At 41.7% G+C, this 16152-nt stretch overlaps 1 protein-coding gene across 6 annotated transcripts in view; it reads left to right on the forward strand.

Annotated features, from left to right (window-relative positions):
- The first annotated feature begins 5083 nt into the window (after positions 1 to 5083).
- Positions 5084 to 16152, forward strand: part of Tut4 (terminal uridylyl transferase 4) — a 92488-nt gene continuing 81419 nt past the window's right edge. For 4 of the 6 annotated variants that reach the window (XM_052176953.1, XM_052176954.1, XM_052176958.1 and 1 more), the window contains exon 1: positions 5085 to 5638. The gene's annotated coding sequence lies outside the window, so the exon portion shown is untranslated. Of the gene's footprint in view, positions 5639 to 16152 lie in introns of all 6 variants that reach the window. The other 2 variants (XM_052176955.1, XM_052176957.1) reach the window with 1 other exon arrangement.

The following is a 16152-nucleotide window of genomic DNA, read 5'->3' on the forward strand; positions in this document are numbered from 1 at the left end:
CTTTGTACTCTGTTGATAGTGTCTTTGCACAAATAAGGTCTATAGGTCAGGGAGATGGCTCAGGAGGTAAAGGTGCTTACTGCTAAGCCTGACAACCTGAATTCCATTCCCAGAATCCACATGGTGGAAGGAGAGACGTTGTCCTTTGACCTTCCTTTCGATATTGTAGCCCATGTATGTGTATGCAAACATGGAGGTCTTTTTTAAATGCAAAAATAAATAAATAAATAGACTTTGATCAAGAACAAAAGTTTACAGTTTACTTATAGTTCAATCTACCTTAGTTTTTGCTCCCTGTCCCTTTGGTGTCTTAGAGACCCTCTCCTATGTTTTTGTTTAAGAGTTCTACAGTTTTAGGTCCTACATCTAGGTCATGGATCCATTTTGAGTTGGCTTTAATATATGGTCTAAGGTTGAGGTCTAACTTTACTCTTTGCATGTAGGGATCCAGTTTCTCAAGCACTATTTTCTGGACAAAAACAAAAACAAAAACCACCACCACCACCAAAAAACCAGAACTGAGTCTCAATGCATGCCTCAGCATTCTTGTTGAAATCACCTGACCATATATGTAAGGGTTTATTTCTGGATAGAGGGCATGGCATTTTATAGGACACAAAGATGAATCAGAGTACAGATTGTCCTAACACATTAGAGTTGGTTGCAGGGAGACTTGTAGAATGGAATTGGATCTCATTTTTGTTTTAAAGGACAAAGGAGAATAAAATCGATTTAGAGAGGAGTAAATCAGCTCACTTAGAGAGTTCATGTCAGAATTTTTATAATTTTGGACCCTCTTCCTGCTGTAGTTTATCTAATTCATCCTCATTTTTACATATGAAGAGAAAGAAGAGTGATAGTATTCTTGAAGCCAGAATTACCAGCAGATGAACTGAGAGGAAGATGTGTGGATTGGAGAAGTCGCTTAGAGTTAGCCAGCACACATGGAGCCGTAAGTCTGACTCCCCAGTCCTGAATGACATAACTACAGATTTCTGGAGGTTGAGGCAGGAGAATTAGAAGTTCAAGGTTTTCCTCAGCTAGTAAGTGGGAGATCAGCTTGGGCTACTGAATTTTCAATCTCATTAGAAGAAGGAAGGAAGAAGGAAGGAAGGAAGGAAGGAAGGAAGGAAAGAAGGAAGGAAAAGACCTTAACAGATTGTTAAGAACTTCTGTCACTGAGAACAGGTAGATTTAGGAAGGAATGCACCCTCTGTTAAATGTACAAACATACAAATAGAAGTGTGACGACCACCTGTAAGTTGTTATTGTGTTGTTTTGTTTTTGAGATAGGGTCTTACTATGTATTCTTGGCTGGCTTGTACTCTCTATGTAGATCTGGTTGATATCAAATCTATGGACACCCATCTGCCTCTACCTGCTGAGTGTTGTGATTAAAGACCTGTACTTTGACTACCAGGTACCTGTAAGTTTTGTTGTACCAAAATTAGTTTTGATTTGATTATTTTCCAGGTTTATAGATTTTTTTTTCTAAAACTGACCTATAAATTTAGGATAAAGAAAGGCTCTTAAATCAATCTTTCTTTCTTTCTTTCCTTCCTTCCTTCCTTCCTTCCTTCCTTCCTGGAACATCTAGAAGGGAAGTCTACATTTAAAAGGATAGATAGATTGAGGAAGACTCCCAGTCTCCCAGTGCCCTTCTCTGGCCTCTGTATGTTAGCTTGCACACAGGCAGACTGAGCATTCCCTGCCTTTGCCACCCCCCCTCTGCCCCCAACAAATTAATCTGAAAAAGGAGGTCGGGCCTAGTGAAAGATTAGTAGCATTAAAGGAAGTGGTTTTTTGCTAGGGCTGTTACAAATGCCTAAGCCTAGCCTCATTCCTGGATGGAGCTAGGCAAACCTGTTCTCTTATATAATTTCCTGCTACGATGTGACACCATGTCCCACCTCCTCTGAGGCCTCAACCATCATCAGATCTTGTACTTTGAACCTCAAAATTGTGAGCCAAGTGACCCCCTCCCCCAGAGATAGGAACTACAGGGACTTTGAGCATACAAGGCAAGCAGTCTGGTGTTGAACTACACTCCAAACCCTAAACCTCTTTTCTACATAGGTAAGCTACTTCTGGTATGTCATTTTAGTAACAAGAGCTGAATAATATTGTCCTATTATCTAAGAAGTAGCAGATATAAGTATCAGTCCCTTAGGAAATTGTATTTCTCATTTTGTAGGATGGAATCAAACTTTAGCTGCAATTTTCACCTTTAAGGATGAAGCAGCGTTCCTGGAACATCTAGAAGGGAAGTTTACATTTAAAACCTTATCTACAGCCATGGGACCGTTCCTAGAAGTATTGCAGAGTATTTTTTCAGGGCAGCCAGGGATTTGTCAGTTTTTCAGTAATCTGTAGTTCAAAGCAAAGAACATAGAACTGGTATTCTGGTTCTGTCTGTGATCGATTTATGAATGTTGGCATTAAGTAAACCCTGTATTTCCTCATTCTTCCTGTCAGAATACCAGAATTATCTAGTTGTAATGATAAACAGGAGTATGGTAGCCCAAGCATTCAACTCAACAATATGTAGGCACTGCAATATAAATATAAGTATCTGTGTTTAAGATTATAATCTATTGGTGTCAGACAGGTAAAATAATTGGGATTCAGAGATCAGAGAGAGTGTAATGTTTGTGTGGCCAGATTTAGTAATGGATACAAGAATAAAGGGATATGGTAGTACATGCCTGTGATCTTAAGACTTGGGAGTCCAAGGTCATCCTCAGCTACATGGCTAGCTGGAGGCCAGCTTGGGCTACAAGAGATCCTGTCTTAAGCAATAACAACAACTAAGTTAGAGTTGAGTCTTGAGAAGTAGGAAAAGGGAGTTATTTGGAGACATAGGATTCTCTCATCTGGCTGAATCTTTCTTGTAGACTCAATATTTTCATACTCTAGACTAAATGCTGTCTTCTGAATCATAAATATGTATTTGGCATAAAACAGGTAATCCTTGAAGGTCTAGGGTCTATCTCTTCCGCTGAAGTCTCACCCATGTGGAATTTATCACAGTCTCTCGTGTATTTGCCTCTTTGTATATATGCTCTATTGACTACAGGTTAATACAACTACCTTCCTTGTTCAACAGCGAGCTTTCTGAACAGCAGTCTGCATAGCTTGTCTAGGCACTGAACTATGTTTTGCTTATACTGAGTAATCAGGAGTTCAGTTGAATTTGGTCCAAGGACATTAATATTAGTGAGGAGCATGTTGGTAATCCTTTTAAATGTGTCTATCGGCTTTAAGTTTTCCTTATTCTTTTTCCAGCAGTGAGGATCAGACTCAGAGCCCTTTATGTGCTAGGTAAGCACAGTCATTTGAGCTGCTATATGCCCAAACTTTTGTTTTTGAGACAAGGTCTTACTTGATTGTCCTGGCTGCCCTGGAACTCCATTTCATATTGGCTGAAAACTCAAAAGATCCACTTACCCCTGCCTTCCTAACCCCTTCTGGGATTAATGGTGTGGTTTGCCACGCAAGTTGTTTATTTATTTATTTAAACTTTTTATTCTTTGTGAATTTCATATGCCCCAATCCCATTAGTCTCCCCATTCCTTCATATCTGTTCTTTGCCCTTGCAATCTCCCCAAAACACCTCAAAGAAAGAAAAAGAAACAAAAAAGCCAACACAATAAAATGAGCATGTCTCGGTGGAAGCTATAAGTCGTTTTTTATTTTTAAACAAATCTTGTTATGCTGATCCTCCTGCCCCAGCTTCCAGAGTGCTGAGATTACATAAGTTATCTACCATACCTAATAGTAGGTTTTCACTTTCGTTTCCTCTTCTGTTCCTTACCTTATCTCTCTGAAGTATGGACACATTTAAAAATGCTTCAGATGAGAAAACTCTGGATTTTTATTAGTTTGAAGTCACCCAGTTGATAACTATCCCAAGCTGGAAGGGTTGACTGGCAACCCACTCTGCACAGCTCCTGGGTCTCCGGGAGTCAGAGACAGGGGGAAGCAAATTTTCAGAGCATATTTTCTCCTCTGCAAATGGAAGCCATAGTATCTGTTGTCACAAGATCATTATGAAGATTGGGTGGTTAAGCTTATGAAGCCTCCTTAGCTCAGTGCTTAGTAGTAAGTTGGCAATGCTTACTTGGTCCCTTCTCACTAAGTTTATTAGCTTTTGGGATTCAGATGGACAAATCATGTGAGAGGTGTTCATTTCTGGGATGTAGTGGCAAGTCAATGAACTATGCAGAGACAATTGCCTCTTTATAGCCTCTTAGCAGCTCTGGTCTCTGAGTCAGGAGAAAATTTGTCATTACCTTGTAAATATTTAAGATTCAGCTGCTTCCCTTTATGAGCCCCCACGTTTAGAGTGTCATACACTTTTTCTGCCTAGTAAATATCCAACTTAAGGACTTCAGTTCTGTGATTTGTCCAGCTGAGTGAAGTAGGAGACTGGTCAAATAATAATCTCGAGGTTTGGGGGCGGGGGGCATCATTAAAATAAACTAACAAAGCCTTCGAGTCTTCCATGAGGGTAAATTTAAATGAGAGGAAGCTAACACATTTTTAAAAAGGAGGAAGGAGGGAAGCCGTTCGTAGTAGTTGTTTCTACGCCCGCTTGCAACTAAAGAGATGGTTTTCGAGATGTTTCTCAAGATTTCTCTGCTTTGTTATTCCTGAGGTGATGCAAAACTGGACTGGCTGCAAGGGTGAAGGGGCGGGGGGCTCCCTCCTGCTAGCTGCCTGACGGTGCTCGGAAGCCAGGGATGGCTGCGGAGGGTTCAAAGAAGCGTGGGCTGTCGGACAGTGACAAGCCCGAGCCTGCACATCCCCGGCCTCCCCCTGGGGGACCGCTAGGCAATCGGCCCCCTTTCCCGCCCGGGGGCCTCAGCAAAGCCGCCCGCAGCCAGGGAGCCTGACGTGAGCTGCGCGACGACGGTGCACGCGACCCTAAGCTCGCTGGCGTCCTCGCGCCGCTCCCTGGCGTCGGCGTGCTGGACCGCAAGACCCTCTCCCTGCAGGCCCGCTCCGGCCCGCCTGCCCTTTCCCTCCTCGGGGGCCCGCCCCCAGCTCGGGCGCCGACGAGAGCCCGCGCGCGCTCGCCCTCCTCGGCGCGGGTGTGTGCGCGCCGTCTTCCCACCTCGATCCCCTCCCCATTGTTTCCGGGCGACCGCCACGAGCCCCGGAGCGAAGCCCCTCCCCCCCGGGACTACCCCTCCTCCGCCGAGGTTTGACGGGTGCTTGGGGGATCCCCAGAATTAAAGGAGAGGGAGCCCCTGAACCCAGCCCTGGCAGGCTCCGCTCTCGGCCTCCGAGGCTGTCTCCTCCCATTCTCGCCGGGATCCTAGTCTGGGGAGTCTCTGCCTCCCCTCCCCCTCTTCCCGGCGCCAATCTCCCTCAGCCCCCTCCCCTCAGCGGGTCCTCCTCTTTCTCTCGCTCCCTCCTCCTCCCCCTCCCCGTCCCTTCCCCCCCACAATGCAGTTCGCGGCGCGGCGGACATGGCGGTGGAGTCCTGAGCTCGTCGTGTCCTGGCCTCCATCGGCGGCGGCGACGGCGGCGGCGGCGGCGACGGGGGCGGCAGCGGCAGCGGGAGGCGGAGGGGGAGCCGGAGCCTCTGAGATGAGGAGGCGTCGCGCGCGCCTGTAGCTCGCCGGCCTCTCAGGTACGGAGCTTCGGGCCGCCGCGCTGCGCGGGCTGCCGAGGGGGTGTGCTCGGCCGAGCCCGGAGGCCCCCGCTTGTCCCCTTCAGGTGCGGCGCCTCGCAGGTGTCGGGGCCGCCCGAGCGCGTCTCCGCCGCCCCCTTGGGGCCTGGCGCCTCCTCCTCTGCTGGAACGGGCTTCTAGTGTCCCGGGGGAAAGCCGAGGGAAGGAGGGAAGTGGAGAAGTCGGCCTGAGGAGGGCTTTGGGGGGCCGACCTTAGAGAAAGCTGGGGCGCCCGTCCGGCCACCGAAACCTGTTGTAGACGGGGTGGGAGGATCTGAGTTAACGGGATTGGTCTAGCCTTCGCTGAGATCCAGTGAGTGTGTGTGTGTGTCTGTGTGTCTGTATTGTGTGCCTTTTCTTTCACCCTGTGTATGTATATATACATTCTTGTAAACACACACAGAAACAGCGTGCCCCCCCCCCCTCCCGGGGCTCGTCCTTGTAGGGAGAGAGCAGAGGTAGGATTTCGTTTTGTGTGGATCTCGTTTCCTGCTCGCCCGCCGTCCCTGTCCCCCGCCCCCCAGTCGAATGGTGGTGGTAATGCGCGCTTTTGACGTGGGTAACTGTGAGATTCGTATTTGTAAACAGACAGCACTTCCCCAGTGTGTCGCACGCCTCCGCAAGTGGTTTCTGATCCTTTTGATATCAGGATTACAAAAGAATGAGGTGGTTAGACCTCAAAGAAGCGGCGGGATTTCTAGTCAGTACCTGAATGGGATTAATTACTGTTATCTTAACGTTGGTTAAACATTTTTAAAAAGAAGATTATTAAACTTTGAAGCAGATGAATCTTGTGCCTTGTGTGAGATTTTAGTATACCATGTTTCTTCATTTTGATACAAAAGTAATTCCTTAAACATTTGACATTCTGCGATCTTTTGTAATCTCAGTGTTCAGAAATGCAATTTGAATTGTGTTTTGTTGGAATGCATTGAATAATTAGCTCTCGGAGTCATATAACCTTTTATATCTATAGACTTATCCCCTCCCCCTCCTAAGCGTGCCTTGTAGCAGGAATGTGTTCGAAGCACTTGGTGAAACAACATACTCAGTTTTAAAGGAATAAAATAGGATAATCCCAACTGTATCTGATAATTTAGGGAAAAATTCCCTAATGTTGAATTGTGGGAAGTTTTAAATGTCGACTGTGTATGTGTGCATTTAATATTGTCTTTACTCAGAACCCATGTGTATCCCCTTAGAAATATGGTGCATTCTATTACTGATTAGCCACAACTTGTAAAACTATGAAATACTGTTTGATTTAGCTTTTCTTAAGATAGCTCACTAGGACACAGTGTGCTTTACGATGCCTTTATAGATATGCAGAGGGCTTAAAAACCCTCTATGTTGGGGAAGATAAGTTTAAGCTGTTTCTTGTTTTGAAAATATTATAAACAAAAGAAAGTTACCTAAATCTCTTAGATACTGTGCTCTTTTCTTTGCATAGTTTTATTTGGCTAGTGTAGAAAATGGTTAAAAAGAAGTAAAGCTTCCTTAATAGAATCTAAAAGTGGAAGTGAAAGTGAGAGACATTTTCATGTTTTAAGTATTGTGAGCATCTAACCGTAGAAAGTCTTCATTAGCTTTGGCCAAGCTGTTAGTACAGTCGGCAAGGTATTAACATACATAATAAACTTACTTCAAATTTGTAAACTCTAACTTACCTAGAATTACATCTGACTTGGTTAATTTAAGAGTAGTGCTTTGCATGTTAAATTTAGGCTTTAAAATGAGATTTTATGACTGTAATTGTATTTTTATTTTGTAAGCCAGTACTTAAAGGTGATTTTTGTTCTTATAGCATGTTCATTTTTGTAAAAATAGAGAACTTTTTTTTAAAGCTCAAAATGAACCGTGACATACATAAATGCTTTTTTACCTTGTGTTCTTTTGGGGGATGGGAGCATTTTGAGGCAGGGTTTCTCTGTGTAGCTTTGACTGTCTTGGAACTTGATCTGTAGCCCTTGCTGGCCTCGAACTCCTAGTGAGCCGACTGCCTCTGCCTCCTGAATGCTGAGATGAAAATGGTGAGTCACCATCACCTGGCTAGATTGTGTTCAAATCAGGATCCATGTATAGAAAACAGTTGAATTTACTGACTATGAAATGATTTGGTTTCAGAGAAACAAGACATTCTGCAAGTGACCTGCAAATACTGATGTTTGTAAGTGTTGCTTAGCACAATTTTTAGCTGTGTATGATGGTACACAATCATGCACAGTGCCTGGAGGCAGAGGCAGGTAGATCTGTGGGTTTGAGGACAAACTGGTTTACATAGTGAGCTCCAGGCCAGCCAGGGAGGCACAGTGGAATCTAGTTTCAGAAACAAACAAACAAACAAACAAACAAAAACCCCCACTAAAACCCACAAACAAAAAGTAAATATTTGGATGTAACAATTGAGATGTATTTCTTTTGAGATTAAACTGCATGTATTTTAATTAATAAAATAATGTTAAGAAATTGGTTATCTGCAGTTAGAAGTATATTCTTATAAGACAACAACAACAACAAATAGGGGGCTGGAGAGATGACTCAGATGGTTAAGAGCACTGACTGCTCTTCTAGAGGTCCTGAGTTCAATTCCCAGAAACCACATGGTGGCTCACAACCATCTGTAATGAGATCTGATGCCCTCTTCTGGTGTGTCTGAAGACAGCAACAGTGTACTCACATATATAAAATAAATAAATCTTAAAAAAAATTAGTATTCAGGATGCAGCTTAGTAGTAGAGCACTTGTCTAGTGTTTGTGAAGTCCTAGGTGTAATCTTCAGTATAACACCCAAAACAGGCAAAGGAAGAGACACTGTGGTTTGTCAAAAGTAGGATATATAGATTTAAAAAAATGTTAGAGAACTTAGGATAGTTTACATGCTTTTAAATAAATTGTTTTAGGTCTGGAATTGTAGGTGATCATATAATTAAAGGAAGTTTAAAAGCATGTCTCCAAGTGCTTCCCTTTTCAAATATCCAAATAGGAAAAAGTACCTAAGTGCAAATATTAACAATTCTGTTATCTTCATTGAATTAATAGTTTCAACATTATCTTCATATAATTTTTTCATTGTATGTTCATAATTCTGTGTATTGAACGAGAGAAAAAATTTATTAGACCACTTATTCTTTTTCCAGATTCTAAGGCTTTTTAATGCATTTGTTCACTTGTTTTACCTAAAACCCTATGAAAACTGTTTATAATGAGGTGTTTGTGACTCATAGGTTGCAGTGTTTGCTGAAGAACATGGAGTGACATATTTCAAAGCCAGGTACATGTTACTTGCTTATCAGATCTAGTGAATATTTTCTTAATTTTATATTAGAGGAAACTGCCCAAGGTTGGTCATTGATTCATTCATTCATTCAACCATTTACTCTAACCAACATTTATTTGTACTCTATACTAAGACATGTTTTGAAAAAAAACTTTAAATATTGTAATCGAGATCACCATGTGAGGTAATTAATGTTTTGAGCTGTTACTAGAAATGTTTTCTGACTTGTAGTCCAATATTTTTGTTTTTTTAACTTGGCTTCCTTGCTAATAGCTTCTCTGACCTGTAAGGAAGTTTTTCATTCTTTTGATTTGGATAAACATAGAGTTTTCTAGTTTATATACTAGAAAGCAGTAGGTTAGGACATTGAGAAGACTCTGTAGGCTGTCCTCAAATTCAGAGATCCACCCGTCTCTGCCTCAGAGTTCTGGGATTAAATGCATGCATTAGCATACCCAGTAGTTTTACTTTATTTTTAATTGTTTATGTAGTTGGAAAAAGAAAAAGCATACAAGCTTATTGTAAACCAATAAAATTGAGCAAAGACTAGCTCTATACAAACATTTTGTACCTTAAGACAATTAGGGAAGGCTGGCAGGATGGTTTATTGGGTAGAGGTGTTTACTGCTAAATCTGACAATGATCCCTGGGACACATGTGATGCAAGGAGAGCACCAACTCCTGCAAGTTGTCTTTTGAGCTCCATTCTTGTGCTGTGGTACATGCATGTATATGTAAACACACACACACACACACACACACACACACACAATTTTAAGAAACTATGGAGAAGTTAGTGTAAAACACATGTAAGGCCCTGAGTTTAACTCCTTGTACTGAAGGAAAAAACAGATATTATCTATTAATTACACAAGTCAGCTAATTTTAAATTGATACTTGATATAAAGTAAGAGTTCATAGGTTTTTTTTGTTTGTTTGTTTGTTTTTTGTTTTTTGTTTTTTCCGAGACAGGGTTTCTCTGTGTAGCCCTGGGTGTCCTGGAAATCACTCTGTAGACTAGGCTGGCCTCAAATTCAGAAATCTGCCTTCCTCTGCCTCCCAAGTGTTAGGATCAAAGGTGTGTGCCACCACTGCCCGATAAGTTCATAGTTCTTTATACAAATACCTATCGCAAGATCTTAGAGAAATTAACTTAATCTATACAGCTGTCTTTTATATTATTCTTATTTACTGGTAAGGAAAGGAGATGTTAGAAAAGTTAAGTACAAAATCACATGTAGTTTGCAGCAGAGTCAGGATTTGATCTGAAACTGTCCTAGAGTCAGAGTGCCTCACCAGTACTCCATGTTGTGAGTGACAAACATAGTGTGCAAAAGGTTTTAATTTGCATAATTAGAAGGCATCAGAAATATTTTGTAGCCTGGTGGTAACGACGCACACCTGTAATCCCAGCACTCTGGGAGGCAGAGGCAGGCGGATCTCTGAGTTCAGGGCCAGCTTGTCTACAGAGTTCCAGGACAGCCAGGGCTATACAGAGAAACCCTGTCTTGAAAAAACCAAATCCAAAAAACCAAAAAAAAAAATTTTTTTTATAAGTACAGAAAGCATGAATTATACAGAATAATTAAAATTAATTTATCTTTTAGTCATTGTAATTTAAATGATTTTGATTATTCAAATCAGCTAGTCATTAACTTAGGTATCAGTCGTGTAGATTTAGAGTACTCAGTGGTAATCAAGCTTTTTCTTTTGGACAGGCTTTTTCTATGTAGGCTATCCTCAAATTCAGAGATCCTTTTGTCTCTACTTCTAGAGTTCTAGGATTAAATGCATGATCCACCATATCCAGAAGTTTTACTTTATTCTTAATTGTATATGTATCTGTGTGGGTTTTTGCACAGAAGTTTGACTGCCTGAGGAGGCCACAAGAGGCCAATGTGGCATAGATGCTGGGAATTGTGTTATCATTCAGCCCCACAGCTTTTTGTTGTTGTTGTTATTGTTTTGATAGAGTTTCTTTGTGTAGCCTGGCTATCCTGAAACTCACTGTATAGACCACACTGGCCCCAAACTAAGATCCACCAGCCTCTGCCTCCTCAGTGCTAGGATTAAAGGTGTGTACCACTGCCACTGGCTTTTTTTCCCCCCATCAATAGCTTGCATTTTAAAAATTTATGTGTTTTCTTTTTGAGACAGGGTCTTTTTATATAGTCCTGGCTATCCTGGAATTTACTATGTAGACCAGGCTGGCATATGCCTCCAGGTGCTGGGATCAAAATCAAAGTTGTGTGCCGCCATGATGCCTGGCTAGCTTTTATTTTTTACAGAATTAGAGAGAGAAAGAGAGAGAGAGAGAGAGAGAGAGAGAGAGAGAGAGAGACTATGTATATATGTATATATACATGTATATAAGTGTAGGTTAGAGGACAACTTGTGGGAATCACAACCCTCTCCCTCTTCTGGCCTTCTCCAGTACCTGCACTCATGTGGGATGTACACACACACACACACACACACACACATCTTTTAAGTACCACAGGTTAGTGGTATACACAATTTAGTGCAGTAAGGTTGTGTAACCATTGCAAGTATTTAATTCCATAATATTTTTATTATCCCAGAAAAAATTCATTAACAATTACTTCCCATTTCAGCCACCTATGGTGACCACTAAACTTCCTCTGGAGATTATACTTGTTCTGGGCATTTTATATAACTGCAGTCATACAGTGTGTGTCTGACCTCTTCCACTAAGCTTTTTTTTTTTTAAGATTTATTTATTTTATGTATATGTCATTCTTTCCAAACATACCAGAAGAAGGCATTGGATCCCATTACAGATGGTTGTGAGCCACCATGTGGTTGCTGGGAATTGAACTCAGGACCTCTGGAAGAGCAGTCAGTGCTCTTAACTGCTAAGCTATCTCCAGCCCAAGCTTAATGTTTTTAAGGTTTGTCCATGCTGTAACCAGTACCTTCATCTTTTCCTATGGAGAAGTAGTATTGCAGTCTCTGAAATACATCAAATTGTATTTATTCATCATTTGATGGGCCTTTGGAGGTTTCCAGGGATCTTTTTTCTTTCTTTTTAAAAAAATAAACATAGGTGTGGTTTTTCTTGCCTTTATATTTCAGAGTGAAGTTTCTGAATGTTTTGATATATTTATGTTCAATTTTATTAGGTTTTCCAAATTGGCTAGACAGATATATTAAGTTGTATGGAACAATGTGTGTTCCAGATTCTCTGCATCCTTACTGTTATTTGATACTGGGGTTCCCTCCCTTCTTCCTTTTCTCCTTCCCTCCCTCCCTCCCTCCCTTTCTCCTTCCCTCCCTTCTTCCCTTCCTTCTTCCCTCCCTCCTTCCCTTCTTCCCTCCCTTCTTCCCTCCCTCTCTTTCTTCCTTCTTTACTTCCTCCCTTTTTTCCTTTTTCTCTTTGCCTTTTTTTTTTTTTTTTGAGATGGTCTTACTGTGCATTGGAGCCTGGCTGGTTCAGTAGTGGGCACACAACTGGAGAGTGTTATATCCTCCCATTTTCCAGTGTGGCAATAGGTGAATAAGGTCTTTGCATTTAATTTAGCATGCATGTGTGCACTCTCACGTGCCACAGCACATGAATATGTGGAGGTCAGAGAACAACTTGTGGGAGACAGTTTTCTCTCTTTTCCACTATGTGGGTTTTGGAGATTGATCTTAGATTATCAGGCTTGTTGATAAATACCTTTACCCACTGAACCATCTTGTTGGCCCAAATGAGGTTTTTATAAAACAGAACAAAGAAAGTTATAAACCAGTATTTGTTGGAAACATCAGGTTAGGTGGATTACAGTAAAGCAGGGAAACCTCTGCTATAGGGTGCAGATACTATCTGATGATACTTTAGGCCATGGGTAGTAGAAGCTTGGGATCTCTTTGAACATTCCATGTAGTCATAAGGCTGTTAGGTCTAACACAGAGCTGGGCCACAATTAGTTATTAAAGGGACTGTAGATAGATTATTTGGCTCTCTGTATAGTCTTAGTTGTTCCAATTTAGTTTGTCTTATAGAATCTTTAACACAGGTATGACTTTCTTCCTGAAAATTTCAGTTCATATCAGTAAGATACTGTCTACAAAATATTAAAGACTAATAGAACACCACTAGAAAAGTAAAAAAAAAATTAGTTACTAGGTGATATAAAATAAAACTTCTAAAAATATAAACCATTTTCTTCAAAAATATTTTACATTTTATTTATTTATTTATTTATTTATTTGTTTTTTTGGATTTGTTTTTTTTCCGAGACAGGGTTTCTCTGTATAGCCCTGGCTGTCCTGAAACTCACTCTGTAGACGAGGCTGGCCTCGAACTCAGAAATCTGCCTGCCTCTGCCTCCCAGAGTGCTGGGATTACAGGCATGCGCCACCACCGCCTGGCGTATTTATTTTGTATGAGTATCTGTTTTTGTGTATGTATGTGGTCATGCATGTGCGTGCAGAGGTCAGAGAATAACTTGGGGAGTTAGTTATATCTTGCACTGAGTACTAAGGATTGAATTCAGGTTGTCAGACTTTGAGACAGACTCTTATAAGATGAGCCACCTCGTTGGCTTTTTTTTTTTTTTAAATAAGATGTGTCTTTCTGTAGGAATTTAGGAATTTAAAAACATTTTGTGTGTATTGGGTGATTATGTGCATATGTGAGTGCTGGTGCCTATGGAGGCTAGAGCTGTTGGATCCAATTTATAGGTGATTGTGAGCCACATGACTTAGTTGCTGGCAGTTGTAGTTTGGTCCTGCAAGGGCGGTACATTCTCTTAACCTCTGAGTCATCTCCTCAGCTCTTGGCAACCCTTTTAACAGTTGTATAGAACATCAAGAAGAGGAAAAGCAAAATGTGTTTATTATTAAAATACAAAACCACAAAATCCAGGAGCAGAAACTGTTTTGTTTTGCTTTTTTTTTGATACATTTTCTCTGTGTAGACCTGACTGGCCTTGAATTTAGAGATCCACCTGCCTCTTCCTGGAGTGCTAGAATTCATGCACCAAGGCCACCACCACCACCTGGTGCAAAAACATTTTTTACAGTTGTAAATTATTGTATTTTACCAAAAAATATTAACAAAAGATTTAATATACACTGGTGAGATGGCTCAGAGGGGCTTGCTGATCTGTTTGATCCCTGGAATCCACATAAAGAGAAAGAGACCTGACTTCATAGAATTGTCCCTGATTCTACCTGTATGCTATGGCATGCTCCCCCCCCCCAACACACAAGTAATAAATATATTTTAGAAGATTTATCTATTTATTTTTTCTGTATAGGAGTGTTTTACCTGTATGTATATATGTGTGCCATGTATATGTCTGGTATGCTCAGTATGCTCAGAGGTCAGATAGATCTCCAGGAACTTTAGTTTCAGACAATTGTGAGTGACTATGTAGGTTCTAGGACTTCAACCTGGGTCCTCTGAAGCAGCCAGTACTCTTTTTTTGTGTTTCCCCTCTTATCTCCTAAGACAGTCTCATTATGTAGCTCTGACTGTCCTGGAACTCACTGGCCCTAAACTCACAGAGCTTCACCTGCCTCTGCCTCCAGTGCTGGGATTAAAGGCATATGCCACCATGTCCATTCAGCCAGTGCACTTAACAATAAGCCATCTCTTTAGTCCCAGAACCTAGTAAAAAAACAAAGGTAGGTGTTTATTTTTGTTCAATTGTTAGACATGAAAGGCATGAAAGACAGGTGCAAAAATGAATCATCTTGTGCAGCCAATAACTCATTGTAAGTATAAGTTCTGATACATCTAAGGAGGATAGTTTGACAGCTGTAAATGATAATGGTGGTGATAACTAGGCTTGTCTTGAACATGAGTTATGGAGTTGAAGATACTTGTCTTACTGTGAATGGATGTTCATTTCAGTGTTGTATTGGCATATTCTACAGAGCCTTAGTGTTCCTGAATGTGATATTATAGAAAGGAGTATAATCTTAACTTTTTCTTTTTTTCCTTTTTGTTATTATCATTTTTATTGGTTATTTTATTTATTTACATTTCACATGTTATCCCTCTTCCCATCCCCTCTGCACACCCCCAATCCCATCTGCCCTCTCCCCTGCTTCTGAGGGAGGGTCCCCCACTACCCTAGCATTCCCCTATGTTGGGGGCATACAGTTTCCACAGGACCAAGGGTCTCCCCTCCCACTGATTCCAGATAAGGCAATACTCTGCTACATAAGCAGCTGGAGCCATGGGTCCTTCCATGGGCATTCTTTTGTTGGTGAATTAGTCCTTGGGAGCTTTGAAAAGTTGGGTTGGTTGATAATGTTCTTCCTATGGGGTTGCAAACCCCTTCAGCTCCTTCAGTCCTTCCCCATGCTCAGCCATAACAGGCTCCTGTCAACAAGCGCTTCTTGGCATCAGCAATAGTGTTACGGTTTGGTTTCTGCAGATTGTATGGATCCCGAGGTGGGGCAGTCTCTGTTCCACACTTTGTTCCTGTGTTTCATTTAGACAGGAACAATTCTGTGTTTAAATTTTTTTTTTCTCGAGACAGGGATTCTCGGTATAACCCTGGCTGTCCTGGAACTCATTCTGTAGATCAGGGTGGCCTCGAACTCAGAAGTCCACCTTCCTCTGAGTGCTGGGATTAAAGGCGTGTGCCACCACTGCCCTGCCAGTGTTAATATTTTTGAGATGGGTAGGTGTCCCCATCCCTCAACCGGGGACCATGCCTAACTTCTGGATATGATCTCTACAGGTTCTCTCTCCCCTTTGTTGGGTATTTCAGCTAATGTCATCCCTGTTGGGTCTTGGGAACCTCTTGTTTTCAAGTCTGGGACTTTCTAGTGGCCACCCCCAGTTTTCCATCCCCCACTGCTCCTTTCAATTTCTTTACCCTCTGTACTTCCCCCCACCTCCTCCCACACATGATCCTGCTCCCCCCACTTCGTCCTTCTCCCTCCCAGGTCCTTCCCTCCCTTTACCTCCCATGATTATTTTGTTCCCCCTTCTGAGTAGGACTGAAGCATCCACACTTTGGTCACTTCATATGGTCTGTGAGTTGTATTGTGGGTATTCCAAGCTTTTTTTCCCTGATATCCACTTACTGAGTACATACCATGTGTGTTCTTTTGTGACTGTGTTACCTCACTGAGGATGATATTTTCTAGTTCCATCCATTTGCCTGCAGCTTTCAAGAAGTGATTGTTTTTAATAGATGAGTAGTTCTCCATTGTGTAAATATACCACATT

This window comes from Apodemus sylvaticus, chromosome 3 (genome assembly GCF_947179515.1).
Source record: "Apodemus sylvaticus chromosome 3, mApoSyl1.1, whole genome shotgun sequence".
NCBI classification, from domain to species: Eukaryota; Metazoa; Chordata; class Mammalia; order Rodentia; family Muridae; genus Apodemus; species Apodemus sylvaticus.